General features: G+C 43.5%; 1 pseudogene; it reads left to right on the forward strand.

The window, feature by feature from the left end:
- The first annotated feature begins 15,224 nt into the window (after nucleotides 1-15,224).
- LOC136147493 (BTB/POZ domain-containing protein KCTD2 pseudogene) lies at nucleotides 15,225-15,978 on the forward strand (annotated as a pseudogene).
- The last annotated feature ends 550 nt before the right edge of the window (nucleotides 15,979-16,528 follow it).

The following is a 16,528-nucleotide window of genomic DNA, read 5'->3' on the forward strand; positions in this document are numbered from 1 at the left end:
AACTCATAACACATGTGAATACAGTTATAAATGACCCCTTGTGAGAGATTTGGACTATAAAGAAAACTGAGCGCCGAAGAATTGATGTTTTTAAACTGAGGTGTTGGAGAAGACTCTTGAGAGTCCCTTGGACTGCAAGAAAATCAAACCAGTTGATCCTAAAGGAAATCAGTCCTATCTATGGGAAAGATGCTGGGAAAGATTGAAGGCAGGAGGAGAAGGGGACGACAGGATGAGATGGTTGGATGGTATCACTGACTCAGTGGACACGAGTTTGAGTAAACTCTGGGAGTTATTGATGGACAGGGAGGCCTGATGTGCTGCAGTCCATGGGGTCGCAAAGAGTCAGACACAACTGAGCGACTGAACTGAACTGTGGGAGATTTATCCTCTCTGGACCTCAGATTCTTCATTTTTTAGGAACAGTGATTGTTGCTGCTCTTAGTTCCAAGACTGTGAGCCTTCAGGAAGCCAAGGACTGACCTGTCCTATGAGCGAGAAGCAGGTTCAACTTTATTTCTTCTGTCTGGATGAGAACCCGGATGCAGGACTGCGTCCTCACCGCACCATCAGTGCTGTGGTGTAAAGTCCTTTTTTACCCCCCACAACTCCAGTCCTTGTACATCCGCTGTGCTTCATTGCCAGCTTAGCAGCAGCTGCCCATATGGCCCCACCCCCTTGCTAGGGTGGCTCCCACCCCGCCTCCTCCCAGTGTCTGAGCAGTTGCAGGTTTTCACATCTGGTTCCACATTCTTCTTCTGATTTAGTGGCACCCTGACCAACCAATGCCTCCATCCTGCCTTTCCCAGGCCTTGCTTTGTTCTCCCAAGACTAGTAAGGGACAAAGCTGGACAAAGCTGATGTTTTCAGCCCAAACATCACCACCCCACCCCCAGACAATGGGTATTTAACGCACCCTCAACAATTCCTCTTATCAAATATCCTATCAGATCTCAAACTCTACAATAACCATATTGTCAGAGATATACATGATGTCTTCCTAATTCCAAGAATGGGCTGCACTGCAGTTCTACTTCTAGAGCAGTACATTTGCATGGCCAGTGATCCAACCATATAAACAACCTGGCAGTGATCGTACTCACAAGTATTATCAAAATCGTACAACATATTTAATAAAAGCTAGTGGACCGCTTCCCTGGTGGCTCAGATGGTAAAGAATCCACCTGCAATGCGGGAGACCTGGGTTGGGAAGATCCCCTGGAGGAGGGCATGGCAACCCACTCCAGTATTCTTGTCTGGAGAATCCCCATGGACAGTGGAGCCTGGCAGGCTACAGTCCACGGCATCACAAAGAATCGGACATGACTGAGTGACCAAGAACACGGCACACACAGTGGACTGCATGTTCAGTGTTTAATAAAAGCTAGTGGACTGCATATGTGTGTGCTAAGTCACTTCAGTCCTGTCTGACTCTTTGCAACCCCTGGACTGTAGTCTGCCAGGCTCCCAGTCCATGGGATTCTCCAGGTAAGAATCCTGGAGTGGGTTGCCATTGCCTCCTCCAAGTGGACTACATATTTATTGTTTAATAAAAGCTAGTGGACTACATACTCAGTGTTTAATAAAAGCTACTCATACTCACAGACAAACCTTGAAAGGAACAGAAGACTAGGTATGTGATATAAAGAAAGTCAATCCAGTGGGAAAATCAGGGTGAAGGTTAATTTATGTGTCAACTTGGCTGGGTTATGGTGCCCAGTTATTCAGTCAAACACTTGACTAGGTGTTGCTATGAAGATATTTTGTAAATGTGATTAACATTTACAATCAGTTAACTTTAGGTAAAGAAAGTTACCCTTGATAATGCTTCATCAAATCAATGGAATCTCTTAAAAGCAAAATCTGAGGTTTCCCAGAGAAAAAGAAATTCTGCCTCAAGGCTGTAATGTGGAAATCCTGCCTGAATTTCCAGCCTGCTGTTTGGACTTCAGACTTGCTAACGCCCACAGTCACGTGAGCCAGTTCCTTAAAATAAATCTCTCTCTGTACTTCACTCTGGTATTGCTTTAATGTGAGGGAGGTTTTGTGTGTGTGTGTATCCTATTGGTTCTATTTCTCAAGAACCCTGACTGATATGATCAGATTCATTGTTAGTTGTAGCCACAAGAACAGGATGAGTTTGAAAGAAAGACTTGAGATAAACTAATTGAGAGGCTAGAAACCAAGCCTTTAGTAATTTTCTACTCTGGGTAGAAGGGAAAGAGAGGAGAAAGATAAACGGCATTTGATGACTCCAAATGACTTGCTTTCTATATGAAAGTTGGATCAATAAGGCAAAACCCCTAAAAGAAGGATGTCTAAGATGTTTTCTTAAGTCCACATACCTGGGATCCAAAGATGGAATGAATTCTAAATTTAGCTCTACAAACAAATGCTTAGAAAATCCCCCTGTTGACAGGCTATAAGCATAAGCTGGACTTTCCTTCACTTCTACACAGTTCTTGAAAAGATGGAATAAGTAGGTTATTCTAGCCTCAAAGGCAATGAAATGAATTATGTATGACTCAATAGAGAGAACTGAACAAATATAAATGTATATCTTCTGGGCCAAAAATAAGCCAATTAAAGGGAAAAAAAGACAAACACTAGATGAGGGGACTTATTCACTAATAACATGGAACAGGATTAGTAGTCTTACTATTTAACAAGGTTGTAACATTCAGTAAGAAAAACCCCAGTAGGTAAATGCACAAGAGTCTTCTACCAGGTAATTTCAAAAACAGTTTGAAACGATTATAAACGGCTGGCAAACATTTGGGGAAAAAATGCCCAACCCTACTAATTCAAATAAACACAAACAGAAGCAGCAATGAAATTACACTTACTTCCATCAGATTAGCAAAGAAAAATGAAACTACCCATGATGGTGCTGATGGGAGAAAATAGCCTATTGGAAAGCAACTTGGAAATACCTAAAGACTTTAACCAAGTAATTCCTTTTCTGGAAATGTCTACCTAAGAGTTGAATCAGAAAAAAGGTTTCACACAGCATAATTTAAAACAGCAAGATGGGACTTCCTTGTTGGTCCAGTGGTTAAAACTCTATGCTTCCACTGTGGGAGGCATGGGTTCAATTCCACATGCTATGTGGTGTTGCCAAAAATACATAAAATAAAATAGCAAGAAATCAAAATGTCCTAAAAAGAGGACTCGTTCATTCATTTAGTCATTGAAATATTTGAGTTCCTACTATATGATCATTTGCTGAGATTGCTAAACAATGCCTAGCTTTTCTAGATTACTCTTCTTTTTTAAAGTGGATAGGATTTGTGTATATAAATAGACATATGCTATTATACATAACTTGCTTGAAAATGTTTATGCTGTCACTGGAAGGTTATGCAAGGGACTCGCTGCAGAGATTGCCCTTGGAAAAGCAGCTGGGTGTCGGGTAGGAGGCTGAATTACTTTTCATGGTACTCTCTTGTACCATCTTGAATTTTTTCAGTAATCCATGGATTTTGTCAGTGTTTTGAAAGTGCATGCTGTGTAGCTAATCTTATTTTTTATAGGGACATCTTGAGTTGTTTGCAAGAGATTTCTTGGGTGTTTCATCTTCTTGAAGGTAAAAGGCTCTTCAAGGGAGGGGACTGTGTTTTATTTCTTTCTATTCTCCAAATGCATAGCACGATTAGAGTACATAATGGGAGCTCGAAAATACCTGTTGAGCAGAAAATAATTTGGTGCTCAAAGACCCTGGGAGAAGAAGTTAAAATCAATCACTCTGGGACTTACATGGTAGTCCAGTGATTAAGAATCTGTCTGCCAATGCAGAAAACACAGGTTCAATCCCTGGTCCAGGAAAATCCCACATGCCGAGGGGCAACTAAGCCCGTATACCACAACTGCTGAGCCCGTATCCCACAACTGCTGAGCCCATGAGTCCTAGAGCCTGTGCTCCACGACAAGAGAAGCCACTGCAATGAGAAGCCTGTGTACGCCAACTAAAGAGTAGCCCCTGCTCACTGCAACCAAAGAAAGCCTGCACATAGCCCCCAAGACCCAGTGCAGCCAGAAATAAATAAGTTAGTTGGATGGCATCACCGACTCTATAGACGTGAGTTTGAGCAAGCTCCAGCAGGAGAGAGTGAATGACAGGGAAGCCTGGCATGCTGCAGTCCATGAGGTCACAAAGAATCAGACACGATAGAGCAACTGAACAACAAAAATTTTCTAAAATGGCTAACATTTTTTTAAAAGACCAATCACTGAGTGTTATTTTAATGCTGACTTGTATGTTTTAAGATGTTAAGCCACAGTTTGCTAATCTGCCAATGAGAAAAAAATAATTGATGAAATTCTTTGATGAAACTCTATATGGAGAAATGCAAAATGCTTTTTTTCTTTTAAAAGGGAAATTTAACTCATAGCATCTGGATTGAGAAAAGAAGGCTTCTCGCTGCAGTGGAGCACAGGCTCTAGGCATGCAGGTTTCAATAGTTGCAGCACTCCGGCTCCGTAGTTGTGGCGCACAGGTTTTGTTGTTCCGCAGCATATGGGATCTTCCCCGACCAGGGATCGAACAGGGGTCCCCTGCATTGCAAGGCAGATTCTCAATAACCAGACCACAAGGGAAGTCCCACAAAATGCCTTTTTAAGGCCCGTGTAGCTATCTGTAATCTTAATAGCTGAATTAAAGTAGCTATCTGTAATCTCAGTAGCTGAATTAAAGACGTTTCAATATCAAATAAGAAAACATATAATCTCAAGGTTTTAATTATTACAAAAAACAAAACATTTTAATATAGGGTCAATTTTGAGCATTTGTAAGAGATTATGTTTATTTTAATATACTTTGGGTGGTGGTTGTAATCTATAGAAACCCCTTTATCATCAGTTTTGCTTTCTTTTTCCTTTATTCTCCTGTATATGAAACATAGGGAACCGAGTAGTTAAGGGTAATAAATTTCATTCACCAGTGAATTTATCTCTTTTCTACAGTTTCATGAATGAATGACGACACCATTGGAAACTGGCACCAGACTTAGTATATTGATGTGGTTCCCTTCACTACCCCACCCCACCCTCATTTGCTTTCAAAAAACCATTGGCAGCTGAGGAAATTCACTGGCAAACTACCACAAGGAAGTGTATTTCACTAAATGAAGTTCCTGAAATGCAGCTTTTGTTTCTTGTTTCCTTTTGCTCTGCCAGCAACTCCAGATTATGAGAAAATGCACTGTCTGCATTGCATAGCATAAGACAGCTCAGGACTGTTCCAGAAGGTATGACCACTATTCTATACAAAGTGGGGCTGTGGCGGGGGGTAGGGAGGGAGCCTGAGGAAGAAAGGAGAGAATGAAGGAACTTATGAACAAAGGATCTGCTTTTGTTTCTGAAATTCACAGAAATACTCTGATGAGTGAAGCACAACACACAAAATTGGAGGCAGAGGTGCCTGCTAATAAGATCTATTAGCAGGAGAAGGAGGAGGACCAAACTCCTTGAAAAACAGTGAGCCAAGTTCTCCCAGCTAGTGGAAGGGGACTGTGCTGCATATTGCTCAATGAAAGGAAATGCAGAGACTTCCTGGATGGTGGGAAATCTGAAAATTTGATTAAACTGAAGAATGAAGCTTGAGATATTGACAACAGTGGTCTATCAATCTAGATCCCAGAGCAACAACTGACAGATCACACGTTGTCAATCACTAACCTGAGGCCAGAAATCCAGAAAGGCAGCCCAGTAAGATGGAAAGGATGTGCCTTGTCATCACGGAAGAGGGAACTGGGTGCTGTATTTCTTGTGGCTTCCCTTGATAAGAAGAAAGAGAGAGGAGAAAGGGGGGGCAGAGGCAGAACAAAGGAGGAAGAGAAAAGAAAAAGGGAAACAAGGTGAAGAAATTCAGCGAGTAGGGGAGAATGAGAGAAGGAAGAAGAGGCAGGAGCTAACATTTATAGCTGTCATCGCAGAGGAGGGATATATTGGGAGTCTGGGATTAACATAAACGTTACCCAGTCAAATCTCACATGGCTTATTATATGAAAGGCCAATAATCGAGAGACAAGTTGCTGGGGCGTGGAATAACAACCTTACTCGGAAAGCCAGCAAACTGAGAAGATGGTGAGAGAGCGCCCCCGCAAAGAACCATCTTGCCTGAGTTAGAATTCAGGCTTCTTTTATACTAAAAAGGGAGGGAGTAAAGTCAAACACTTCCTGGTTCCCATCAGCCTTCAGAGGGGATGTGTTCATTTCTTCCTCCTGCAGCCATCACAGGTGGACCTGATCAGGATGTTTCTTGTGAGCTAAACAAAGGTGTTTTAGCTTAATGCTCATCACCTGGGAGGCAGGGTTTCCAGAGATGGGCCATTATGTATAATTTAAGCTTCCAGGCAACATCCCTTTGGTGAGTAACTTGTAATACAATACAAAAGCATGAATCACATTCACACTGCTATATACAAAATAGATAAACAACAAGGACCTACTGTGTAGCACAGGGAACTATACTCAATATTTTTATTTGCTTATTTTTTAATTGAAGGATAATTGCTTTACAGAATTTTGTTGTTTTCTGTCAAACCTCAACATGAATCACCCCTAGGTATTCTACTGAATATTTTGTAATAACCTATAAGGGAAAAGAACCTGAAAAGGTTTATATCTATCTATCCTCTCTCTATACATATATATCTGAATCACTTCACTGTTATACCTGAAGCTGACATTGTAAATTAACTATATTCCAATTTAAAAAATATATATAGCTATCATTGCATTTCTTCTTCTCTACAATCCCAAAGAAGTATTAATTCATCCCCATTTTGTAAAGATGGAGGCACGAGGCTGTGCAGCTATGAAGGGTTAGAGCTGGACTAGAACCTGACTGCAATAACCCCCTTTTTCCTGCTGCATATGGAAACGTTCAACAGTCAGCAAACAGGACACCTGTTGGCTATGGTTTGGTCAACTGGTGTCAGCGTGTACAGGATGTCAGCCGGTGGGACATTACTCGTGGAAATGTTGTTGGAACATGAAGTTAAATTTCACCTTAGGGAAAGAAGTAATGAAGGGAACAGAAAGGCTTTTACTCCTTTACATCAATCCTGAACACACAGAAAGGGAAATTACAACCAGTTACAGTGACATGCTAAAAGAGTTGACCTTTTTAGAAAAAACACACATGCACCAAAAACTACATTAGTTTGTCTTGGAAATGAAAAGCTGGAAAGTGACACAGTGTCCTGTGATACAAAAATTAGACTGTAGAGACTCGCTGATATTTTAAATCATCACCTCCCCATTCCCCAACCCCCCATCTCCCCAACAAGAAGGAATGGTATCACACTGTGTTTACAACTACAGAGGTGAACTGAAAACACTTAACTCGGAATTTTGTGCTCTGATTCTCTCAAAACATCACATATCCCTTAAAATAGATGAACTGGCTTCATGTGGTCCTGTCTGAAAGCAGAGGTCTGTGGGTTGAGCTTTTTCTTTCCTTTTCTGTTTGACTGCACCATGAGGAATGTGGAATCTTAAGTTTCTGGACCAAAGATGAACCCACGCCTTCTTCACGGGGAGCACCACTGGACCCCCAGGGACATCCCAAGTCTACCATCTTAACCATCGTAAAATGTACAATTCACTGCAGCCATCACACCATCCACCTTCAGAACATCTTGCCAAAATGAAACTCTGTACCTATTAAACATAACGCCCCTTTCCCATCAGCCCCTAGCAACCACCATCCTACTTTCTAATTTTATGAAGTTGACTAATCTAGATAGCTCATGTAAAGTGGAATTAAACAGCATTTGTCCTTCTGTGACTATTCCACCACACATAATGTCCTCAAGGTTCATCTATGTTGTAGCATGTGTCAAACCATTCCTTTTTAAGACTGAATAATACTTCATTGTATGTATAGACCACATTGTGTTTATCCATTCAGCCATTGATGGATAATTGAGAAGCTTCCTCTTTTTTTTTGGCTATTGAGTTGATTTTTTAAGTCTTGTATTTGAAACAAAATTTTAAAGAAAGTTTCAAAGTATTTTTCTATAGATGATCTTGCTTTATTCTACCTATCATCATTGTAGTTATGGATATATTCATAGGGTATTGTTTTACAAGTTTTGAAAGGGAAGTCAATCACAAAGGTAGAAAATAGCTACACAAAACATCCCACTGCAAGCAGTCCATGGAGAGGCCTTATCAAAGTCACACAGGGTAAAGAGGCTCCCAGGTCTCCTCTCTGGGGCCATCCTGGGTGTTGGCGAGCCCTTGGCACACTGGAGAATTCCAGTGCCAGGTTGGAGCAGGCAGGAGAAAAAAGGGCTTACCTTAGACCCTGGCATTGGTAATCTGCTGCCCTGCCACTTGATCACAGACAAAAATATAACCGTGATGGTTCAGGGGTAAAGAATCCACCTATAATGCAGGAGACATAGGAGACACAGGTTTGATCTTTGGGTTGGGAAGATCAACTGGAGAAGGGAATGGCAAGTCACTCCAGTATTCTTGCCTGGAAAATCCCTGGACAGAAGAGCCTGGCGGGCTACAGTCCATGGTGTTGCAAAGAGTCAGGCACGACTGAACAGCTAGCACTTCCACCTCCATTGCTGTAATATCAATAAGATCAGAACACGAAAAAGATCAGTTTCAAATTTGACATTTGTGGAGTGCAGGATTAGGGAGATTTTTCATCTTTTATCCCCTTCAGAGGGAAGCATCCACAGAGTTAGTGCTTAGAGAAAGCAGCTGAAGTGTATGATGAGTATGTGATGAGCTCATTCAGTCATTCAGCAAACATTTTAAAGGACGTGGTAGTTTTTTGCACTTTCACATGGCTGTCTGTCTTTGACTTTGCAAGAATCCTCTGCAGCTGGCCTGTTTAGTCACATGTTATGAGGTTTGTACCAGGCAAGATGTTGGGGGCAGCAGAGTATGGGGTCTCTGCAGGCAAACTGACTCCCCCATCACCAGCTGGGCCACCTGCAGAGATGACTTCACCAACTTGAGTCTCAAGCTTCCATATTTCTAAAATGAAGCCAATGATAAAGTCCACCTCCTAGGGCTGATATAAGAATGGGATGAGATAAAGTACATAAGGCATTTTGCCCAATGCCTAGCAGACAGCTGCACAAATTCACCATTGTTACATATATGCATTCATCTCTGCTTACCTACACAACATACATATATGCCCCATGAGGTATATAGTCTTTGCTGTTTAGTTGCTAAGTTGTGCTAGTCTCTTTGCAACCCCATGGACTGTAGCCCGCCAGGTTCCTCTGTCCATGGGATTTCCCAGGCAAGAGTACTGGAGTGGGTTGCCATTTCCTTCTCCAGGGGATTTTCCCCACCCAGGGATTGTACCTGTGCCTCCTGCATTGGCAGAGGGATTCTTTACCACACGGCCACTTTTGTTGTTGTTCAGTCTCTAAGTCATATCCAACTCTTCCCAACCCCATGAGCCACCTGCGGAGCTCCAAACAAGGCATTACGTGTTTCCAGTTCTGAAGTTTTAAAAGCAAATGAATTGAATATTTAATTTTAAAAAGCTGCAGAAATCAGTGGCTTGGAGAGATGCAAGTGTGTATTATAAGGAAAGCAAATCCAGCAAGATGTGAACTGCAAAATCGAAGTGGCAGATAGATGTGTGTTCGGTGCATAATTCTTTCAAAGTCTCTTTATTGAAATTCTTACAATGAAATGGTGGTGGGGGGCAATCAATGGCTTTCTATTGGTCACTTTTAACTAACTTTGGTTGTGACAAGGGTTAGGGCAGCAGACTGGATATTAAAAATATTGACCAGACTTGCTATTCCTCCTCTGCCCTGGCCGAATGCATTTTGGGGTGGGGGTGGCATTTCTCAGGGATGGTGTCTGAGGGGCTCACTCACGGCTGGCAGTCAAGCGAGGCATCTTTAAACAAAACCAAGCAGAAGCAGACATCAGCTGTCAGCTTTTCTAGGAGGAACCACCAGCCTTACCCAAAGCTGTGATTGCAGCATAGAGAATATGGCCACTGAACTGAATGCGGAGATACCACCATAGTTAGGGAAGACCCCATCCTGTTGTCCTGTCCTCTGGACCCTGAATCATAAGCAGCGCCTCCAGCTGCGTGGGTCACAGAATCAGCCCAGTCCTTGGGACTGCAGGTCCTGCTGGAAAAGATGGCAGTGGCATGCTGGCCAGACATAGCTGGGAAAAGTTGTGGCATGTTTTCATTGCTGCTGCTGCCAGATTTCAGAGATCAGTTGAGCTGCCATCTGGATGCTTTTTTCTGAGTAATGCCTCCTTGTAGCCATATGAATTCTCTTCTGACTACAGCCCGGGGGAGGAAACTCCAGCAATTCTGTATGCCTTGTTGCCTGGGGGAGGGAGTGCCATCAGCTCCCCTCCTGCCCTCCCTCCCTCCCTCCCTAAAGATCACAGAGGGGCCCACATGGCCTGGCAACAAAAGCATAAGCAGATTCACCGTGCTGGCTAGTCGGAGCTTGATTAGAAGCAACCTAAAGGCTTTCATGGTTAGATAGCATCACCAATTCAATACACATGAATTTGAGCAAACTCTGGGAGACAGGAGAGGACAGAGGAGACTGGCATGTTGCAGTCCATGGGGTTTCGAAGAGTTGGACACGACTTAGCAACTGAACAACAACAACAAATGCTCTCATAGGGGACTGGTTGGATAAATATGTCTCAGCCCTACAACAGGAATCCATGCAGTTCTTTCAAAAAAGCAAAGGCGTGCTTTAGTATTCCCAAGGAATACTTTCCAAGCTACACTGAGCATTAGAAATAAAAATAAAAGGATACAGAATAATAGGTATAGTATATGCAGTTAAAAACATATACCTCCATGAATGAACTTATGGCTGTCTGTACACACTGCTATATTTAAAATAGATAACCAACAAGGACCTGCTGCATAGCGCATGGCAGCCTGGATGGGAGGGGAGTCTAGGGGAGAATGGATTCATGTATATGATGGCTGAGTCCCATTGCTGTCCAACTAAAACTATCACAACATTGTTAATTGGCTATATGCCAATACAAAATAAAAAGTTTATATATATATGCCAGAATATCTTTGGCTGGAAGGACAAGAAAGTTTGGCATAGCATTTGAGGACAGGGGCAGGGTTAAAATGAAGAATCATATTCAGTACTTACAATATGTTTCTGGGTTGACTTCTTATTATGTGTATGCTTTCTATTATTAAAAAAACACTTACCTAGAAAAAGTAGAAACAAAACTAGACTCTCAAGGCAGCAGAACCGTAGTATTCAGTCTGCTCGAGCTCCCTTTTCTTCTGTGAATCCCAGGCAATGATTTCAACATTGGGTCTGGAGGGCGACAGACCAGGTCCCATCACAGTGAAGACCTACAGGGGACACCCCAGGAGCATGCAGCCTAACAATTCTGGGATCCCACCCCCATCCCATCTGTGCCCCAGGGCAGGTTGCCTTGGGCATTTGTAGCTCTTCTGATTCCCATGCAACTGGTTTGGTGAGAGGAGGGGAAGAGAAAGAAGGGCAAACCAGCCAGGCTGGAATTCGGAGTAGAAGGTGTGGTCATGTCAGATCACCAAGTATTTCCACTTGGGCCTTTGGCGAGATTCCCAGAGGTAAGCAGCGCTGTGGTCTCTCACTCCCGAGGGCTCTGACTCCTGGGGACACGTCACCCCAGACTTGGATGATAAGCTGCCTGGGCATCCCATCCTGGCTCTGCCACTGACTGGCTATGGGACTTGGGACATGAACAATTTTCTGAGGCTCAGTGTTTTCATTCAAAAAGTAGGAAGGGGACTTCCCTGGTGGTCCAGTGACTCCTAATTCAGGAGACCCAGGTTCATTCCCTGGTCAAGGAATTAGATCCCACATGTTGCAGCTAAGACCCAGTGCAGCCAAATAAATAAATAAATAAAAGTTTTTTGTTTTTTTAAAGTGGAGGGAGAGTGAGGATGTGGAGAGAAAAATGCAACTCATGATATCATAAAGTCATTGTTAAAATTAAACTTTCCTTAAAAAAAAAAATACTTTCTATAAATGCTGCCTAGCTGAGTAACACCATGTCCTCTGGAGCCAGACAGCTGGGGTATAAATCACAGCTATACTGGCCAATAAATAGATAGGTAGATAGACAGACAGACAGACAGGTAGGTAGGTAGATAGATAAACCAACTTGGAATGTCCCTGATAGTCCAGGGGTTAAGACTCTGTGTTTCCACTACAGGGGACACAGGTTCGTGCCCTGATCAGGGAACTAAGATCTTGTATGATTTGTGGTGTACCCTAAATAAATAAATCATAGCTATGCAATTTTCTAGTTTTGTGACTTTGGGAAAATTATTTCATCTCTTTACCTCAGTTTACTCATCTGTAAAATGGGAAGAATAATAGCACCTATATATAGCATAAGGCTTTTCTGAGAGAGAGATATATATAAATAAATAAATAAATTTATTTATTTATTTATACACATATAAATATATTTATTTATTTATACACATATATTTATTTATACACATATAAATATAAATATTATTTACTTATATGTATATATGTATATATTATATGTATATATTATGTATATGTATATATATAAATATATATAAATAAAATATATATAGATATATGTAAATATATAAAATAAATATATAAATATATATAAATATAAAAATAAATATATATATAAATATATATATATACATATAAATAAATAATATTTATATACATATAAATAAACTAACACTTGTAAAATGCTTAGTATAGTGCCTGCTATAAAGTGATTTTTGAGCTGGAAAGTGTCTTAACCCAAACTTTTATTTTTAATAATAAGGAACTGTGGGCCAAAGAGGAACTGGCCTGAGAGGGGACCCCTAATTAGTGACAAAGCCAGGAGTAAAACTCAATCTCCCAGTTCCCAGACTATAATATTTTATACTGTTAACTTTAGGCCAAAATTTTTTCTTACATTCTGGTATAAAATTAGGAAGAAGTGAGGAGAAATCTTTTTTTTATTTTTAATAATTGTATTTACCTATTTTGGGGCTGTGCAGAGTCTTCACTGCTGTGTGGGCATTTCTCTAGTTGTGGCGAGCAGGGGCTACTCTCTTGTTGCGAGGTGCAGGCTGTTGAGTGTTTGGGCTTCAGTAGCTGCAGCATGTGGGCTCAGCTCTCCGGCTCTAGAACACAGGCTCAATAGTTATGCACAGGCTTAGTTGCTCCATGACACGTGGGATCTTTATGGACCTGGGGATCGAAACCAAGTCTCCTGCATTTACAGGCAGACTCCTTACCACTGAGCCACGAGGGAAGCCTGAGAAATCTGTTTTAGATCAGGTAAAAGGATATTGGGTTCAAATTCAGTGTGTGACAACAGCCAAGTTTCTTGGGCTCTCTGAACCTCTTCCTTTGGAACAGGCTCAAAATAATAACATGAACGTCATAGAGGTGTTGTAGTAAGTGAGCGTCTACATGTGAAATGCTTGGCACACAGCACTTCTCAAAAAAACATATTAATACCAATTAACAGGTGATAGTGTTGTTAGGCCAGGAGCCCCACACCTGTGACCAGATGGCTTTTATTGCTCATTCTTCCAGGGGTAGGCAAACAAGACAAATGCTTAACCTCTTAAGTTAGCTTAAGATGACTCCTAACCTTATAGATTCATTGTGGTAGCAATCATTGTTAAAACAAATTGGAATGGTCAGCACAAGCTCTATGACATGTGACTATGAAACAGCATAGTAAATGAGGTTGGTTACTAAGTTGGGTAGTAATATTTCTGATCAAAACTAGGTGTGGCATCATCAGGAAAATGCAAATTAACATCACAGCAAGCAACAACCTCACACCCACTAGGAAGACTTTGATGATAAGTGTGTGTGTGTGTGTGTGTGTGTGTGTGTGTGTGTGTGTGTGTGTGTTCGCGCACGCGCACGTGCTCAGTTGCATCTGACTTTTTGTGACCCCCAAGGACTATACCCCACCAGGCTCCTCTGTCCAAGGGATTTCCCAGGCAAGAGTACTGGAGTGGGTTGCCATATCCTGCTGAGGGTTGGGGGGTGGTGGTCTTCCCTACCCAGGGATCAGACTCACATCTCTTGCATCTCTTGCATCGGCAGGCAGATTCTTTACCTCTGTGGCACCTGGAACCATCATATACCGCTGGTAGGAGTGCAGAATGCTAAAATTATACTGGAAAACACTTTGGTACAAAGTTAACTTTCTTACAAAGTTAACCATAATCTTACATGTTAGTTACCTATTACTGTGTAGCAAGTTACCCTGAAATTTAGTGGCTTGAAATAGCATTAAATTTTGAGAAAAATTCTCATGGTTTCTGTGGGTCAGAGATTGAGACAGGGTGCAGTTGGCACCACCATGTCTGGGCACAGCTGGAAGACGGAAGGCTGGGCCAGGAGCCCCTGGGGACTGGGAGATGATGTTGGTGTTGGCTGGGGGCTTCTCTGTGGCTTCCGCTTCTGCACAACACTGTGCCAGGGTTCCCAAGGAAAGCCTCCAGAGAGAGAGGGAGCAAGAAAGAGAGAAAGGGAGGATCCTGAAAATAGGGGATCCTACCTTATGCATTTATTTTTATTTTTTCTACCTTATGCATTTTATACCCTTACAACAGCTTCAATCTGATAAGCAATCTTGTAATATATATAACAAGTGAATTTTTCAAAATGCGCATGTTAGCCTATGGGATGCTTAATTTTTTTTTTTTTTTTTTTTTCAGTGGGTTTTGTCAAACATTGACATGAATCAGCCATAGAGTTACACGTATTCCCCATCCCGGTCCCCCATCCCACCTCCCTCTCCACCCGATTCCTCTGGGTCTTCCCAGCCCACCAGGCCCGGGATGCTTAATTTTATGGGTCAACTTGGCGAGGCTAGTGTCCTGATACGGGGTCAGACATTATTCGGGATGGTTCTGTGAGGATAGTTTTGGGTGAGATTAACATTTAAATCGGTGAACTTTGAGGAAAGCAGATTGTCCTCTATGCTGTGAACGGGTCTCACCCAATCAGTTGAAGGCCTGAACAGAACAAAGGTGAACCTGCCCTGAACAAGAGGGAATTCTGCCAGCTGACCGCCTTTGGACCTGAACTGCAACACTGGCTCTTCCTGGGTGTCCGGCCTGTCATTTCACCCTGCAGATTTTGGACTTGACCTCCATAAATCACATGAGCCAATTCCCAATCAGTCAGTCTCGGGCACGCGGGCAGCGGCGTCGGCCCAAGATGGCGGAGCTGCAGTGGGACCTGGTGACGGCGGCGCGGGCAGGGGCTGCCGGGAGCAGGCTGGGCGAGGCCGCGCTCCCCAGCGCTCGCCCCCCACTGACCCCACGGCCCGCAGGCACGGTCGCCCGCCCACCGCCACCGCTGGAGCTGGTCCCAGGCCGCCGGGTCAGGGGGCGGTGGTCGGCCCGCAGGGTCCGGCTGAACGTGGGCAGCACCTTACTCCGTGACCACCAGGCAGACCCTAGGCCTGGAGCCCAGGTCTTTTCTCTGCTGCCAGGAGGACCCGGGGCCGGACCCAGACAAGGACGGGACGGGGGCCTATCTGCCTGACAGGGACCCTACCTACTTGGGTCTAGTCCTAAACTACCCCCGTCACGGGAAGCTCATCGTTAGGAAGGAGTTGGCAGAAAAGGCGGCTGGAGGAAGCGGAGTTTTACAACATTGCATCTCTCTTGCGACTGGTTTTAAGGAAGGGATACCCACAAGGAAAACAGCTTCCCAGGGCCCGGCGAAGCACCTGTACAGAGCTCCGCGATGCCAAGAGGAGGCGCTCGGGCAGATGGTGGGCACTATGTCCGACCGTTGGAAATTCCAACAGGTAATCAGCATAGGATCATCCTATAACCACGGGAACAAGGATCAGGCAGAATTCCTCTGTGTTCTCTGCAGAGAACTAAATAGTTCGACCAATGGCATTGTCATCCAACCGAGCGAGAAGGCGAAGGTTCTTCAGGAGAGAGGCTCTCGGATATAAACTCCGGAGTCCTCGGTGATGCAACTGCAACCCACCCGAGCACCTCTGTGAAGTTCGGTATAGTAACCAAGGTTCTGCAAAAGCCAAGCCGAGCCTGGCCCCCCCAGCGGAGAAGTGCTCTGGTCAAAACCAAAGGAACCCCACCCCCAGCCACAGGAACCCGAAGACAGATGCCGCTTCCGGCTGCACAATACCTTTTCAGAAACCTGCTTTTGTTTTCTTAGCCAGTGTTGTAACATATCTTTACAAGAGCGGCTGGGCTGGGTTCCCAGATGGAGCTTATCTAGGGATGGGGGGCAGGGGAAGAGGAAAGCCTAGGCCCTTGCAGAGGCTGTACTTCTGGGAAGCCGGAACACACGCAAGAGGGTTGTCCTGAGCTGTGTCACATTTTCACCTGAGTGTGCCGTGTTGGACGTGGGCAGCCGCTTAGTCACACTACCTTTCTCTCCCATACACCCCAGACTAATGCAGCAGACACAGGGGAGTCTGGTTTAGGCTGTTGAATTGAGGTTTTGGTGAAGGATAGTCACCAGAGCACCCCACATTCCTA

The sequence above is a fragment of the Muntiacus reevesi genome, chromosome 15 (genome assembly GCF_963930625.1).
Source record: "Muntiacus reevesi chromosome 15, mMunRee1.1, whole genome shotgun sequence".
Taxonomy (NCBI): domain Eukaryota; kingdom Metazoa; phylum Chordata; class Mammalia; order Artiodactyla; family Cervidae; genus Muntiacus; species Muntiacus reevesi.